Below are 18502 nucleotides of genomic sequence, written 5' to 3'. Positions count from 1 at the left end.
ACTATAGGATTTCAAGATGAATACATCACACCCCTTGTTCTTGATTCCATTGAGGTGTAAATGTTGTGGCCTATGTTTAATGTGATACATCCATAGGTTCACTTCCAATGACTGTAGCATTAGCAAAGCTATGGTACTGCACGGCCTCATCATGTGATCCCCAGACGGTTGTACAATATCTACCAATGTTGTTCCATAGTGCTTCTTATATTGACTAAATTCCTTTGTTCATGTGGTGCAAAGATTTATATCTCTAGTTGTTCTGTTTTGTCATCGCAATATGCATTCATTGAGCAAGAATTTGGTAGAAAACTAAGTTATTTTTAGTTCTGAAGATTGCACATTGATAACATACCTATCTCATTTTAACCATCAGAAATAATACCCCAGTCATGCACTTGTGAATGTGGGTTGCAATAATTGGTGTTCAAGTCTTGATCTAGGTCATGTAAATGTATTTAGTTTGATAAAAGAATTGACATGCATTATTCTTTTACACTCGACAAGCAAGTCTTATTGGGATAGGTGGGATGTGAAAAATGGCTTGACCATTTATACTCCTCCCCTTCAACTTTTCCTAAGACAGATCCATGATCATACATTTCCCTAACTCCTGCTAAGTTATTGGCTTCGAGTATTCTCATGCACAAGTTACAAGATGATGTGATACATGTTTTTTTTTGTACCAGAGTAATCACATTTCACTACAATAGAATTTTCCATATATATGCCCTTCATCAGGTCCATGTGTCCAATGTCCTCGAAAAAATGATGTCCTAGCTAAATTTGCAATTCTCATCTCAGGGATCAATTGCTTGAGGGGAGCGACGTCTCCTTTGGGAGAGCTCTCAATTCCAGCGATCACCAGTCATATCACTAGTAGAAAATGAGTATTGCAAGCGGGTGCCAGAAGCAGTTATGTCCCCGAGTTACAAACCCGTCCGTAAGAATCAGTTGGTGGCTGTTATTTCTCTTGTCAAGACGGTTGGAAATTTAAAACCGCCTATAGTAATTGGTGGACGCGGTTGGAAATTTGAATCCTCCTACATCCGGGAAGAACTCAAGGCGGTTTGTAGGTTGAACTGTCTGCGGGATTCCAGCATCTATGTATTCAGCTCAATCCACGTTCATCAAAACATAACCTCACACTGCAAGGTCTGGCGCCGAGGGGCCTCTCCCTTTTGTGTCTCCATGGTGCAACGGTATATATTTTGTGACATATAATCCACTTTTAATTGTTCCAAATTATGGTCAAAGTTAAGTTTCTAGATGCGTGCACGCCTTTACTCGTTGGAACAGAGGTAGTAGCTCACTTCATCTCGTTATGGATCAAGAATATATTCCATTTTTCCTTTTTCATGTAGATCAATGTGGTGGGTTTTTTCCCTCCAGAATACGCATAAGCATGCATATCATACATTAAAGAAGAAGCGGCTAAAGAAGGCATGATACAATGCCTTTCGGCTTACAACACTACCCACACCATGACTAGCTTGGTCGATGGCTTCTTCCAATTCATTGGTGTTTAAGTGAGGTGTTAAGTGCTAACTGCATTAAAAAGGCTTAGCAACTAACATTTTTAGTGCATATTCCCTCCGTTCTTGAAAGAGTGTACTTCCAACTTTATTAAAAAGTCAAACTTTTTTATGTTTGCCGTACTTATACAATAATATATACCAACATTTATGTCATCAAATTAGTAGCATTCAAATCATGATCAAATATATTTTTATCATGTACCTATTTGGTTTCACAAACACTGATATATTTTTACACAAACTCAGTCGAACTTTGAGATAGTTTGATCCTCCAACAAAGTTTCGAAGTACACTCTTTTAAGGACGGAGGGAGTATGTGCTTAGCTTTTGGTACATAAGCTTTCTTCCTTTAACTGTTTAACAACTAAATTCCTTCATGAATCGATTCTTAACCACCCATCATTGATGCCCTTCACTTATCGGTCATGTCAATCCATCCATTTGAGAGGTCTATGTATAATAAGAGTATCGACATCCGGATCTCTCAAACTAGTCTCATATGCCCCGGGGGGCCACCCGGTCACTGACCGGTCACTTTTTTTGACCCAGACGAGCCTCTCAAATGTCCGAGCTGACCGGCACCCCCCATATCCAGCCCAAATATGGGGTGGATCTGGGGGCGCCCGGGCACGCCCGCCATGTTGGACCAATGAAGGGGTGCTAGCCGGAAACACCCTCAAACCCGGCGGTCTGAAGCTCGTCTCCTCCGTCGGATGGGTGGCGCCGCGTGGCGCAGCTCCAGTGGGTCGCGTAGTGCATTGCCCAGCTATTTAAGTCGACCGGCGGCACCGAAACCCTACCGTCCATCCACATTTCCCTCCTCTTGTCCGCCGCCACTTTCCACTCCACCTGTCTGCCTAGTAGCCATGCCCCCATGCCGCCGGGTGGGGAGCAAGCCCTTTCTGACGTCGGAGCGCCATCTCGAGCTCCTTGAGCAAATCCGGGCTAGGCGCAAAGCCCGGATCGCCGCAGGACTACCTCCGGATGCAGTGGATCTGGAGGAAGAGGAGGTGGTGGATGACTTTGAGGAGGAGTAGGATGAGCCGGAGGAGGAGGGTGTGGGGGACGTTGGTGACTGGGATCTGCAGGCGCAGCAGCAGGCCATCCTCAATTCGCTAAGTTCGGAGTCAGCTGCGGAGGCAAGGCGTCGTCACCGGCAGGAGATGGAGGCGCAAGAGGCCGCGGAGGAGGCGAAGATTTTTGCCTACATGGATGAGGTCGAGCAGGAGAAGGTTGAGCCGGAGCCCTCCTACCCGTCCGGCACCGTCGTCGTGGACATCTCCAACGGTGAAGAGTAGTTAGGGTAGTACGTAGATGTAGTATGTAGGATTTTTTTTTTTTGCATGCTTTTTATGGATTTAGGGAATGAAATATGAGAGAGGCGGATGCAAGATGACTAATTTGAGACGTGTCCGGCCAATGCCCGCGGACGTGCCCGAGTGTCTTACATCATCTGCAGCCGGGCGCGTCCACTGGCGCGTTTGAGGGGCCAGATTTGCAAAATCCGGCTGTAGATGCTGTAAGACACTGCAGCCATGATTTTCCGTTACCAACCGATAGTGGTTGTGGTTGATCGGGCTTCGGTGAGGGCGTCCGCTTGCTGTAGTACTGTCAGCCACTGCTCTGTGCAAGACGGCACCGGCGCATGCATGCGCGCAGTTGGCCTTTGTTTGTTTGTTTGGCCCGGCCCTTGTGTTGATGGCTACTGCCATCTTTTGGCACGCACGCAACAACTGGTTGGACTTTGTGGCCGGGCAGCCTGTGCAGCAAGTCAAAGGCTCATGGGCACAAGGGGCAACGCCCTAGTATAAAATACGTGGACCCAGCGACCGTGAAGGCCAGACAGATTGCGTGCATGAGTCCCCGATCATGGCTTCCACGTAGTATTAGTAGTAGTACGATCGACTTACACAGAAATGCTAATAAATTAAAATTAGTCCTTTATCTGTTCATGCATGTTGGATCTGTAACAACTTACTCAGTTAATAATACTCTCTTTGTAAAGAAATATAAGATTGTTTGGATCACTAAACTGTAACTACCTTGCTTCCTTTTATGAAGCAACATGAAGATATTGGATGCGATCGAACGAACGGGCACGTATTAAAGTGCTTCTGCCTACCACAAGTAGAAGTAGGGATGTCGTTCGCTTAATTTGGCTTCTTGGCCATGCCACACGTTGCATGACAGGGCCTGATCACTGGTTCTTTTGATGTGAATGGATGTATATCATTCGCATGTGTGGAAATGAAATGAATATCCATCTAATCCAATCCAGTCCAATCCATCATTCCCGGCCAACGACCAAGCCGTTCGTGACGCGGGCCGCCGGCTCGCTGCCGGAAAGGGAAGACAGCACGCGCGTCGCCGGTCGAAACGCGCGCTGAAAACGCGCGTCGCCGGTCGAAACTCTTTGTCAATGTGTTTGGCAGTACACCTGACATGTTGGCGTAGGAGATAAAATACTTGGATGATATATTGCTGCTGCATATCATCATCAATTCCGGGTAAGGTTTTCTTTAACCATTTAGCCTGTCCTGTAGCCTCATATCATGCTATACTTTGCGGTATACATAACTCATGACACCGCAACTATTTTGCTTTTGGAGCTTTTCCACAATAAAACTCCAAAGGTACGAGTGTTTAGCTACTAGTGTGGGCTTCACTAAACATCCCGCCAAAACTTAGTTCTTTTACTCACAACCTTTTGAGAGTACGTGTCCCTTTCTTATTTAGCATGAGGCTTACAATACTTTGTAAGATTGCAAAACGTTCTTTAACTCCATTCCAGTGATCTATTGCTGGACTGGACTTCGGCCAAAAATTTCCCGGATAATTGAGCTATGTCAGGGTAAATAGCATTGATTTTGCTTCCAACAGCTGAAGCACATGGAACCTCTTTCTTTTGATCGATCTCATATTGGTTCCTGGAATACTTAATATTCCCAAACCATTACCCTTGACTATAAGACAGGCGTAAGCTTACTCGCATGCATACTATATCTCATTAGAATCCTTTTCTAAGTATGCTTTTTGCGATAATCCTAATATCCCTCTTCTTTTATCCCGGTGAATTTCCATTCTTTGAGCGAATAGACCTTCACTGAGATTACTGTGATCATGACTTGATGTCACAAATAATCTTCTTTTTTTTCAACAGTAGATTGAACATCACTACTAGGAAGTAGTACATTATCTACACGTCAAAAGCGGGAAACGTATTTCCCATCTTTGAACTTTTCAAATATTCAATTTTTCATCCTGACCTTCCTTAAAACCCAAAACTTCTCTTCGTCCTCTTTAATCTTCAGATGCCACTGTTCAGTGGCGTGCTTTGATCCATAAATGGATTTCTTCATGTGGCATCCCATATTTTTCTTTTCTTTTCACAACAAAACCCTTGGGTTGTGTTGTGTAAGGGTTTTCTCATAGAAATCTCCGTTTGGGAGATGTTGTTTCTACATCCAACTGGTGCAATTCCAAAATATTAGTATGCCACTAATGCCATTGTGATTCTAAGATAATCCTTTTATGAGACTGCATATAATGTCTCATTATCACTTATATTTTCTTTGCATAAAGCCTTTTGCCACAAGTCGCGCTTAGTGGCTTTTCATATTCCCTCTGGAGTCACATTTTAATCTTGTAGACCCATTACAGCCTACTGTTTTGGCTCCGTTGGGAACTTATTCTTTGTTCCAAAACGAGCAGGAATTTCTAGGTCTCATGACGTCTTCCATGGTTCTTGCCATTTCGACGAATGAGCGCCTCTCATGGCTTCACCAAAAGAGGCGGAATCACTTTATTTTCTATCTGGGGTTGTTTCTATTTTTCATTGCCAAGAGACGGTTGATACTACAGAGTCCTGAGTAACAAGAGTTCCCTTGACTTTATTTTCTTTTGAAGAGTTAACGACAGGTGTTGTACATCTGTTGTCATCTCAACTTCTGTCGTTCATACAACACCGAGACAATTGTTGTGCTTGAATCATTCGAAGTGAACATATGGTCCCACTTCTCTTCAAGCTTTAGTTCTCAACATACTTTACTCCCCAGATTATACCATCTATTGTAAAGATGGTATATTTACTAGCTTCCATTTGGGTTTATTTGATTTGGAGTATCAATGATATGAGCGATGTACTCCCTTTTCGATCATATTCTTCTTTAATAGATCATTCTTACTTTAAACATACATTGTATGCATCGTATTCATTTTTGAGGAGGATTTCTTATCTTCTTAATCTTTCTCCCCCTCGAAATATGGCACAAACTACTTTGCTGCCATAATTTTGAAACTATTTGTAACACTTGTGAACGAGGAGTCTTTTATTACTTGGTGTGGTCACATGATCAAGTCATGCAAGAACAATGGGAGTACTATTTCCTCATTCCCCTCAAGAACTCATCAGAGTTCTTTATTCTGTTGCACTTTCAAGAACTCATCAGAGTTCTTGATATTGGTACACTTTTGCAAGTTATGCTTGGAATCTTGACTTTTGTTTGTATACAACTTTATTTTGTCCTTCGGCTCTTTCGAAGTCACTGTCCAGCATAACACTATGGAAATGCATGAGATTTATTTGGATAGCTTTAAAAGCTCCCCCAGACTTCTTCACTTTTATGTGATACTGAAGTAGTACATGAGTCATCGCAAAAACTTTCTTTGCCATGCAAAGTTATGAATGACACAAGTGCCAAAACTTTTCCGACATGTGGTATTAAACATTAAATGCATTGTTAACAATCAATACACTGATAACGCACATATTTAATTCAACGTTGGTCAAATTGAACATGCGTGTTATTTATTTCAATCACTATTGAAGGACAATATGTTGATTACCTTTAGTCATAATGACTTCAAAACATGCACTTATACTTTATTTTTCCGATTAAATTTTCTCGTTGGTTCCAATTTAATCAGAAAAATAACAAACTGAAACATCATGAAAACTTTAGAGGGAGAGAAATGATAACACATTTCCGGAACATATTCGTTCCCTTTTCTCTTTTATCGTACCGAGAAAAAATCAGAATGACGCTCGATTTTTCTTTCTTAACAACAGCAGTGCAGCCGAGTAAATACTAAAACTTTAACTGTAGCGTTGATGGAAATCAACTGTGGTTTGCAAAATTTCTCTCTTCCAAGAAAAATATTGTGTTTTACTTTAACATTGGTCAAAATTAAAACATACGATATTCTTGTACTTTGAATCCTAGATCACCGTTGGGCATAAACAGGATTTGCGAATATCATATAATAATGTTGTCATCATCAGCTATGATCATTAAACGACAACATCATAATTAATTTTAAAATTCTCTTCTTTGAGAATTTCTCATCTTTATGGATTTAACTGTAAGAACAAACTAATGCTCAACTTTTCTTTCACTTAAAACAGCGGAAGCCTTTATGAACTTTAAGCTTAAAAGTTGTTTCCCCACACAGGGAAAAACTCATCTGTACTCATCATAATTAAATCATCTTTAGATCATGAAAAAAAACATACTATTCAGAAGCATTTGTGTTACTTTTGTAATCTCTAAACAAATATCTCGTTGGTTCAATTTGAGTAGAGATCAATAATTCATCAAAAATATGCTTCTGAAAGAATAGCCTTTGACTGACAAGGTGTACTTTGTGCATGCGGCCCAGCCGCAAAATTAACCCATGGTCAATATGCACCCGCCCACATAGGCCTTTACTGTTTATATTAAAACTATAACATAATCATATTCATTTTAATAATCACTTTAATGTGCTCTTTAAATTTAATTCTATCTAAACTTTTATTTTCTTTGGTAAAGAGCCCTATTAATAATTTACGCAGCGGAAAAACATGAATATAAAATTCATGAACCTTTTATTATTTACAGAAACTTTTCTTTTACCAAGTAAAAAAATCATGAACTTTATTGTTTTCTTTCGAAAATTCATGAACATTTATTTTTCTGAAAATTTTCTATTTTTATTTTCAGAAACTTTTTTTGTTTACTTTTCTATTTTCTAAACAAAAAATTTCTTTAAATAATTTTGAATAGAAAGAACTGAATGAAATTTGCCCAAAAAACTGGACAAAGAAAAAACTGCAGTTGAGCCGGCGCGCGGCTGCGGCCCCGGCCCAGCGCCCCGCGCGAGCGCCCGCGGCGGCTGCCCCCCGCCTCAACTTTCGGCCCATTAAGGCCCAGCGCGATCTAGGGTTTGGCCGTGGCTGTCGGATCAGATCCGACGGTCCAGCGCGCCGATCGCTGGAACAAAACCAGCTAGCGACGCGGCCACCGGCATAACCCTCTCTCATTCCCCCCTTGCGTGCCGCTCTCCTCCCTCTCTCGCGACAGCTCTGTCCATGGCAGTGGCAAGGGCTATGCCGGCCACCGGCGACCGGCGTCGAGGCCCGGCATTGCGCGAGCCCTTTCCCTTTTCCTTTCTTCTTTTCTTTTCTTTTCCGGCGAGCCTTTGGCTAGCTGCGGTGGTTCTTCTTCCAGAAGCCTCGGCATGCCGATGCGCGTCCGAATCGAGAGGAACGGCGTGGCCTTGCGGCGGCATGATTACTTTGCCCTTTGCCCCTCTTATTCTTTTAGGGTTAGGGTTCATGGGAGGGAATATTTTCTTTTTCTGTATAGCCTTTTCTACCGAAGATCTTAGCCTTCTTGGCTCTGAAACCATTGTTAAATCCCTCTGGATCGGATCAGCCTGAGATTTTCAGTAGTAGTGATAGGGTACGATGAACTGCCGCCAGTGGCCATGGTGGGATGGTGATGGCGGCGATGAGTGGACAGAGAGATAGCAGTGGCAGAGCTTCCCGCCGCTGTCAGCTCCGCCTCGATCAGTAGGCAGGGCAGGTGCGGTGCGAACCATTCTTGGCGTACTGCACTCGTGGCCCCCACCTCCCTTATATGAAGCTGCGCAACAGGGGCACGCAACCCAGTTGAGTTGAGTGTCCCCGATCAGGACTGAGTCAAGGGTCCAGTTGGCCGTTGGGCCAACTAAGAGGATGTCAACACTAACACTTTGGGCAATTTAGGCACCGACAGCAGACGGCCTTGGCTGAGCATGACCGAGGCATCGGACCTCGCCGGAGCAAGCCCAACCCGCGGTGAGGAGCGATGCTAGGGTGTGATTGTGCGCACGACAGCAGAGCGCAGAGGGTTGCATGAGGCGCAAGGTGTGGAGGACTGGGCGAGCTTGCTCAAGGTGGCCATGGCCATCTTAATTATATGGGAAGGGTCATCTTCCCGTAAATGTGAATGTAGTTTGAAAACATGTAAGGGTTTATATTTTTTTTTCATTTAAACAAGGTGTTGAAAGGCTGTTTTTTTCATTTAAACAAGATGCTTTTAGTTTATTATGCATAACCAGTTGGATTAATTATAATGCAGATTTGATCAGGAGCGGCCAATTAGTCAATGCACGGTAAATTAGTTAATTCATTCAACGACAACTTTTATCTTTTCCAGTTGGCAATTTTATTAGAGTACCACTACTTCTTCTGGGATGTGCATGATGGAACTTCTTTTGCTACAACAAATCATTTTCACCCCGTACTAATACTACTAGTCATCAACCCGTGCATTCGCACGGGCTAGTTTGTTTATATTCTTTATTTATTGTTTTGATCCAATATTTTTCCATACTCAAAGCGGCAACGTTGTAAACATTGTAATGTGTTGTATATTGAACATATTTTATGAGTTCTTGCGGTACAACAGTTTTGAAAAGTCAATGCCATATATTATATACATCAAATAACTTGAGATACTAATTGGATAAGATTTTGTATCTTCCATGTTTGCTTGGAGGTAGATTAGACTATATACTGTTATATAATTACAGAAAGTAGATAATAAAACAAATTCCCTCATCTGTTGTGTTTCTTCTAGCCAGCTCTGCTAATGCTTGTCAAGATAAGCACCTTTGCTTTGTGTATAACATCAAGTTCATTTTTTATCTTCATGATTCGTGTATGTGCATACAACTTACTCCATATGTATCCTAATATTTGATGCGGGCAAATTTCTAGGATTCAATATTTGTTCTAACTAAAAAAATATTGAATGCTTGATGGCTTGCGGCATACTCACTAATATTAGCCATGAATAGTACTAACCTAATCCATGAGAGTAATCGTGATCCGCCACCACTTTGAAATATTTCTAACGAACTCATCAAACCAATCATGATGCACTACCATGAAATATTGTTAACATATGTAATAACCGTGTGTCCTTCATTCATAGATGTGTTCCCAGTTCATTATATCCTTTACACACCTAATCAACTTGACATAAGGCAGGCATCAATACGTCATCCAGTTAGGCAGTTAGCGTGGTCAAAATATACAACGAATCAGTTTTATTTAGTCGTCCAAGGGATTTTTACGTGTGCATTTATGAATTAGCTACTCGTAGTCTTTGTAATCATTGTTGTTGTTCGGTTGGTTTCAATAAAATTAACCAATATGCAGCACCAGTCTTCTCCTTTCCTATACATGATCTAGCTGGTTTGTGGATGCTTGTTGTTTCATTTTTTATAGAACAATCTGACATTTGTCTCAAAATATATAATAAATAAGTATATAAAAACACATGGATGCCACTATCTCAGGTGGTGTTCGTTTGATGCATGAGTTCATATACATGTTAATGGATCTACTGATGATTACACTCAAAATCTATGTGTATAGAGAAATGAGAAGAAAAAAACATCATACATACCTGGAGTTGTGTATAGCATGCCTGAGATGTGAGAGAAATCCATGCACTGAGTAGAGGAAACTTCTCTTTTTGTGAACACACAATGTATCTTTTCTTTCCTGTAGAAAGCAAAGCGTGCAAACAAAAAGAAAGATCAAAGTTGTACATTACGTTGCGGAGGGAGTAATTATATATTAAGCTAGTTGAACATATCTGATGCAATTACAGGCTGCATCAGAATATGTTTAATATAGGTACGATATATGGGTTAATTTGGCTACAAAGGATGTAGCATGTCATGCAGGAGGAGTATTCTTCCAGTACACACTCTCCCCTTCTGACTTTCAGGAGCCTGATCGACGCGTCGAGTGGAGTCGGGTGCTGACGTAATGACGTGGTCGGCCACATCCCAATATGCAGCATGCATCAAAACTGTTTCACATAGATCTGCTGATTTTAATTGAAGCCTTTTCTAGCCCAAGAGAAGAGAACTAAAAAGGGAAACCACAAAGCAGTACCATAGGATAATTAATCAGGAACATGGACACCACGTGAACACCAACACTGAAACAATTTTATCATGTGAGTTCATGCCTCTGGGATTTGACGGCGAGCCCCATCAGTGTTGACAATGACATCAGTGTCTTCGACAGTGTACATCATCGACGGGTGTAGTCCTTAACTTGAGATGTTGTGATAGCTAGCGTGGAGACTGACATGGTTGGTCGACTCCAGCCATCAAGCCATAGCTATTCTGTTCGGACTTCTAACTCAGACTACGTGGGCATGGTCTCCTCCTAGGGACTTCTGGACTTGCTAATCCGCCACTGCAGCCCTGGTAGTTCCAACACAGCAAGCCGATCATCAGATCTCAGTTGCATCGAGCTTGGGAGGGAGCGCGAGCATCGAGCTTGGGAGGGAGCGCGAGGCTGCAGTCTTCCCATACAGGCTTGTATATAGGCTGCTGGATTGAGCGAAAGTGAACGCCGTGGCGCAGCAAGCCGATCATTAGACTTCAGTTGCACCGAGCTTGGGAGGGAGCGTGATGCTGCAGTCTTCCCATACTGGCTTGTGTATAGGCTGCAGGATTGAGCGAAAGTGGACGTCGTGGCGCAGCAAGCCGATCATCAGACCTCAGTTTCATCGCGCTTGGGAGGGAGCGCCGTGCTGCAGTCTTCCCGCACTGGCTTTTATATAGGTTGCTGGATTGAGGCAAAGTAGACGTCGTGGTGGAGAAGAAATAAGCAGATCGGTCAAAGGGGATTGGGAGAACACATATATTGTGTCGGGAGTCATTGAGGAAGAAGGATCTATCATCAAGTTTCCTAGGAGTATTATAGATTGGTTTCTGTTTTTTTTTTCAGAAGAAACATAAAAAAACAATCTAGGAGTACGGTAGACGTTTCAATTCTTTAGGAGTTCGTGCAAAAACATAAGTATCTGGTTTTCAATTAGTTGCAACTTAGGATTTTATAGATAGGTTAGGTGCTACGTGAGGATAGTCTTTATATATTTGTTTTTTTTCTTTCACAAACAAATCTCGGGTAAAAAAAGAAACTAACAAATCTACACCATTAAAATTTGGACCCACAAGATTAACGGACCGTATATTCTAATTAATGTAGGAATTTCTAGAGAGTCTGTAATTATAGTAAGTATAGAAGTATAGATAGATATAGATAGATAGATATAGACTACTGGTCAGATATCAGCGTCGAATAGCGTGTGAACAAAATCACCATGTCATGTCAAACAAAATCAACACGAACGACGCTTTCCCTGCATAAAACAAACGTCAAACCAGGAAGATTAGATTTCTCTACAATGTTAGAGTTTTGTGTTATTGTGGGGCTTAATAAAATAAAGGCCCCAGCTCTACCTTGGCCCAGGTGGTGTTATTAACTTGTACTCTCTCTGTCCCCGAATTACTTGTCGTGGAAATGAATAAAAAAATAGATGTATCTCAAACTAAAAATACATTTAACAACCAAAAATACATTTAGATACGTCTATTTCCACGACATGTAATTTCGGACGAAGGTTGCACTTAATTAAGTGGGCACCGGGCATGGACCAATCGTCTAGCCACTGCACTGTACAAGAAGGCATGTGTTAGCATCCCAGGCCCAGCTCCCAACCTCCGACATATATTCGGACGTTTCCGGTACGTGTCGGACACACCTCTACAAGCAAAGAGCCCATCATATCCCAAAAAACTAGCCTGAAGAGAGTATGGCACTCTTCCTTATAAGATGGTCCTATCCCCTCCCATATCCGAGGTGGGACTAAGGTCACTGGCAACACCCAATGGCCAGCGTCTCTCCGCCATGCGATCCGGCGCATCATCCAGCCAGTTGACCTTGGCTTGCTCGATCGGCCTTTCTCTTGAGAGCGACAACCAGCCCGATCCATCACCTGCTCTGCCTCTGCCTTTTTGGATTAGAATAAGAGACCTCTCTCAACGGACATGGCACGTACGCCGGCGTAGATAGCGCGCTGGTCAACCAGTTGGACTTTGTGGCCTGGCAGCCGGTGTACCAGTAGTAGTTATAGTCGAAGAAGATTCACACTTAACCTGTATGCGTCAGGCCATGGACCAACGACGTGCGTGCGGGTGGCGTGCTTCTTGTTCTTCTTTCCCGTGTTGATTAATCCACAGTGTATTGCGGAATCAATGGCCGTTGATAAACAAAATTAAGAAATGCTGACAGCCACGATCGAGCTAGCCGATCGCAATTTAATTAGTTGGCAATTCTTTCTCTTCATCCGAATCGATCGGGAGGCATCATGGGCAAAAAGTTTGCGCGCCTACACACGTACGGGACTACTATTGCATGATGTTCGATCTGTACCAGGTTTCTCGTGGGTGCTTCCCTTTCTGAAGCAACGGACGTCAAATCAGAGATGCGAACACGTAGAGATCGATGTCGGCGCTGGCTTGGCTTAGCTCGATCAGGTTGCCTGCAAGGGACGTTACCTAGCTAGGTTATCATGCTCATCGGCCATGACACTTGAGAGAGGTTGATGGATCCATGCATGGTCATCATGTTCATTAGCTTAGTTGCTGTTGCCTGCAAGGGACGGTAGCTTGCTTTAGCACACATGGCAACATGACAGACAGTGGTCGCTCCGTCGCGTCGCATCATGGATTCATATCCACTTTAATTTCAGCCAGCCATCTTTTCCGTTCGATCGCCATCCGGCCGCTAATGAGGCGATCGGCGGCGCCGTGACTCCCTTAACTCGTCGACTCGTCTGCCGAATAGGAAAAACGACTTTCAGATAAGTTTTGCCAAAAGTACCAGTTTAATTAATTGATGGGCATGCATGCCGTCGACGTCCATCCATCCACGTTGATGGCAGTAATCTCCATCTTTTTCTCCATTTGACCACACGTTACTTGGGTGTGGATTAAACCTCTGTTGGTCCAAAAAATCGTTTTCACCAGGACTAACGTCGGATTCCACCTTATTAGCGCCGGAAAGCATGTGACCAAAACCACCACATCATGTGCTCACGTAAACAAAACCACAACGAAACTTGGCAGTAAAGAAAAGTCAGGCTAAAAAAATACTCCCTCCGTGTCCCGTAATATAAGAGCGTTTTTTACACTATACTAATGTCAAAAACGCTCTTATATCATGGAACGGATGGAGTATTAGATTTGTCTAAACAATGGGGGCATGCATACATGAACAAGTGGCCGAGTTGAGTGGGGTTGGATGCATTGCATGCAGGACAATGTGGTACAGCGACGCCAGTAAATAATGACAGCACAACTTGTTGCAAATACATTGAGCCAGGACCCAGGAGGCATCCACCACGGCCGTTCAGACCGATTGACAAATGGCCAACTAGCACAGATTCCTTTTCCGTGCTGACGTGGCACAACTGCTGGTGTAGATAGATCACTGCCCTGGCTGGCTGGCTGTTTAAGATGCAGTATAGATATCAGTACAGTAAACGCATTTGCATGGTCGATGCGTCAACTTAATTGGCTACTTGCTGCATGTGATGGATCTGGCGAACCACCTTTGCTTGTTGCTGTTGGCCTTTCTCTGAATAGCGACTTGTACCAGCCTGCCCAGCGCCCCCTGTGCCTTCTCTCAGCGGATATGGCACGTACGCACCCACGGGCAGATAGCTTAGCGCCTAGCGGTCAATGTGTGGCTGGGCAGCCAGCCCGTGTTCCAGTAGCTAGAGTGAAAGGCTGATATGATGCATCCAGGAACCGGCCCGGCTGGATTCACACCAACGAATGAATCCATAGGCATGCAGCCAATTCGGCCCATGTAATATACGCATTCGTTTGTGTTGAACATGCATATATGTATGTAGATTTGGGTTTTGTATGCAATATATGTAGTGTCTGTCTCCCTCTGTAGGTACATGTATCTTAGGAGACAAGATATCGGTCGCACCCCTTGTACCTATATATATGTGCCTAGTGCACAATCAACCAATTATCGATGCACCAAATCATTCTTTACATGGTATCTACCGCAAGTCGATCCTACCGCTTCCGCAAACCCTAGCCGCCGCCACCCCTCCTCCCCACGCGCGCCTCCCCGCGCGCCTTCTCCTCCCCGCCGCGCCGCCCTCCCGCCGCGCCGCCCATCTCCCACCGCCGCGCCGCTCCTCCACAGCCGCGCCGCCTCCTTCCCCACGTCCTCGCAGCCATGTCGTCCAACGTCTCCACCTACTCCAACCCCTTCGCCGTCGCCCCTGCTGAGATCCGCGACATCAACGTCCACGCACGCGTCCCCGTGGTCCTCGACGCCTCCAACTCCACGTACTTCGCGTGGAAAACGTACTTCTCGCTGCTCTTCCACGAGAACAACCTCGTGGATCATGTGGATGGCACCGTTGACTCCCGCGCCATGGTGGACGACGCCGAGTGGACCGCGATCGACGCCACGATCATTCGGTGGTTCTTCACCACCATCTCCAAGGACTTGTTCCACATGGTCGTGAGCGCCGGCGACGACGCCCGCGTCATGTGGGTCAAGCTGAACGGCCTCTTCTCCGACAACAAGCTTCAGCGCCGCCTTTTTTTTGCAGCAGGAATTTTTTGACTTTCACCAGGATGAATAGTCCATTGATGACTACTGCCACTGCCTGACGACGTTGGCAGATGAGCTCCGCGACATTGGAGCCAAGGTGGATGACGACCTCCTCCTCAGCATGCTCACCGTCGGTCTCAACGAGGACTTCGGCAATGCCGCCTCCAACCTCACCTTGATGCCGGAGCCCTCCTTCCCCAAGTTCGTGGCGTACTTGCGGTTGGAGGAGCGCCGGACGAAGGGGGTCAAGAAGCGTGTGCAGCATCACGCCCTTGCCGCCGGCACCTCACGTGGCGCACCTCCACCGGCCGCCCCACCCGCGCCGCGCCAGCAGTCGCCGCCCCTCCGCGCCTCTGGGGTACTTCCCCCTCCCGCCCGCGCCTCCCGCCCCTCCCGCTGCCCCCCAGCAGCGGGGGCGGCTGCAAGCAGCAACAGGCGCCGGGGGGGCCCCTCGTCAGCAGCAGCAGGTGACTCGTCCATGGACGTACGGCACCAACCCATGGACCGGCGTCGTCCACGCGTACTCGATGCCGGTCCCTCGGGCTCCTGCTCCGGGCATCCTTGGGCCTCGCCCGGCGGGCCACCAGGCTCTCTTCGCCGCACAGAACGCCGCTCCCTACAGCGGCTACGGTGCCCCCCTCCCCCCCCCCCCACCTGCGGCCGCCTACGGGTCCGCGCCGCCGCGCCGGCCTACGGGGCCGCACCCGCCTACGGCGCCGCCGCCGCGTCGGCCTTCGATGCAGCTCCCACGCCGGCCTATGGAGGGTTTTACCCTCCTCAGGTGCCGCCGCCGTGGGACCCGGCCCTGCTCGCTGCTCTGCACTCTGCCCCGTCACCGAGCTCCTATGGTGCGGTGGTGACTGGTACATGGACTCGGGCGCCACCGCTCACATGACTGCTCATCCCGGTAACCTCACGTCTGCCACTCCCGTTCATACTCCCACCCGTATCACCGTTGGTAACGGTTCCTCCCTACCCATTACACATGTCGGTCATATGTCTTTTCCCTCTGCTGCTACTCCTGTCAATATGTCTAATGTTTTTGTGTCTCCTGACTTAGTCACTAATCTCGTTTCTATTCGTCGCCTTGCTCGTGAGAATCCTATCACTGTTGAATTTGACGATATCGGTTTTTCTATGAAGGACGCCCGTACACGGATGGTACTCCACCGATGTGACAGCCCGGACGAGCTTTACCCAGTGCATCCCTCCGGCGCCACCACCACCCGTAGTCCCGTCGCCTTCGCCGGCAGTGTCGATCTTTGGCATGCCCATCTCGGTCATCCCAACTCCACCGTTATGCGTCAGATTCTTCAGAGTTTTTCTTTCTCATGTAATAATGTCGACGATCACACTTGTGAGGCTTGCCGTCTTGGATGAAAATTCATTTCATGATGAATTTCAAAATACCGATTTGATATTATGGATTTTCATATGCTTCTCTACAAATTTGATGAAACTTAAAAGGTTTGACTTTTCAAAAAATTAATACGCCTTATATTTTGAAATAGAGTGATTATTTTACAAAGAAACCTAACAACATCAATGGCGCAGCAAAGCGCGCCCAACCCTTCTAGTATATCTAATTGCTCATGTCGTTGGTGGCTCTCCCATTTCGTTGTTGGCAACCTGACGTGAATTAGCAGCGGTCCGCTGACAACGATGTTGATTTGATATTAGAGCTAGACAATGTTAGAAAGATAAGTACGAACTAGATGGTGATAGGAGTAGAGGAGGGAGAGGCGCGCATGGCAGCCATGTGAGTGATGTCGTCTTTGCACTTCACATCGGTGCTTGCCGGCAGAGTATGATGAATGGATTCCGCCCTCGGCATTGTATTCCATGATCCTGGCCTCCCGGGATTGTATTCCATGATCCCGGCCTCCCGGGGTATCTCGTACATGCTTGAGCATTCGTGAGCATTCTAAGAGAAATTTTGAGACATTATAATATATGATCTGCAGATTTATAACGGCATGTCTATGGGTGCAGCAAAGCACACTAATCATGCTAGTTTACCATGAATGAAGAAATTTGATAATGCTAGTAATTGTAGGTCAAACAACTTGGGTATCTCGTACATTCTTGAGCATTCTATATGATGAAACCCACGATAATCAACTATATATCCTCTAGAAATGTTTATCAAGGTCTTGGTTCAAAATGTCAATCTAGTGTTTTTTTACAAGTATTTAAAGATACAAAAGTATGTGTGACCAGATAAGTAACACATATAATGAAGAGAGTAATGTAACTTTGTTTAAGTTTTTTCTTTGATCTAGTGGACGCATTTGAACAATAGTATTTTTAGAAAATAATACTCAAAGAAACTCTATCAGAAAGTATGGTTTCTTGTCTAAAAAAATGTTTCAACTTAATGCAAGTGTATTTGTAATCTAGACAATATAATTGTGTATGGAATACAATATGTCTTAAAATACTTTTCAGTGAATATATCTTAATATTTAGCGGCACTATATGTTGTCATTTTTTGTTATATATAAAATATTAATAATGATAACCATAAATAAAATAAAATTGTTTAGTATAAATAAGTTAGAATGTTTTATATTAATTCACCACAGGTCTATGTAACCAAGTTTAGAAAAGTAGAGAAATGTACAAGCAATTGCAAACTGCTAAACTTGATCGCACATGTGATGATTTATCTCCTTTTTTAGAAGACGAGGGCCGAGGAGTATAGCGGCGAGACTGTCATACCACGAGAATAATCATCAAAAGAATCATAAAAATCTCATTTTCAGTAGGCTTTGCACTGAGGAGGTCGCCAAGGCCACCCTCGTCAGCAGCCCCACCTAGCCGGAAGCAGCCAGCACGTACGATACGAACCTCCCTCTCTCTTTCTCGCTTGCATCACGTATGAATCTCACTCCACTGTGTGTTTTACTGTTTACCTCGTGGCAACGTGTGGTTTGGGTTTCACGGAACGTACGCCCTCGCACTTTGCCATTCACCGGCGCGACGGTTTGCCCAGCAACAAGCGGGTTTGTCCCCTCTGCGAGCGGGATGGGTACCATGGTGGGCGTTGAGTGCGGGCTAGTGTGGAAGGGTGAGGATTGTTGTCGAATGCTACATATCGCAACCACTAGTGTGGACAAATTAGCATGTGTATGCATCCTATCTCAAGACCTGAGAGTGAAAGAAGCAGGAGTCACGCTTCCTTATGTCATCAATACGTACAAGG

This window comes from Triticum aestivum, chromosome 3D (genome assembly GCF_018294505.1).
Source record: "Triticum aestivum cultivar Chinese Spring chromosome 3D, IWGSC CS RefSeq v2.1, whole genome shotgun sequence".
Classification (NCBI taxonomy): Eukaryota; Viridiplantae; Streptophyta; class Magnoliopsida; order Poales; family Poaceae; genus Triticum; species Triticum aestivum.
Note: the sequence above shows the minus strand (reverse complement) of the source record.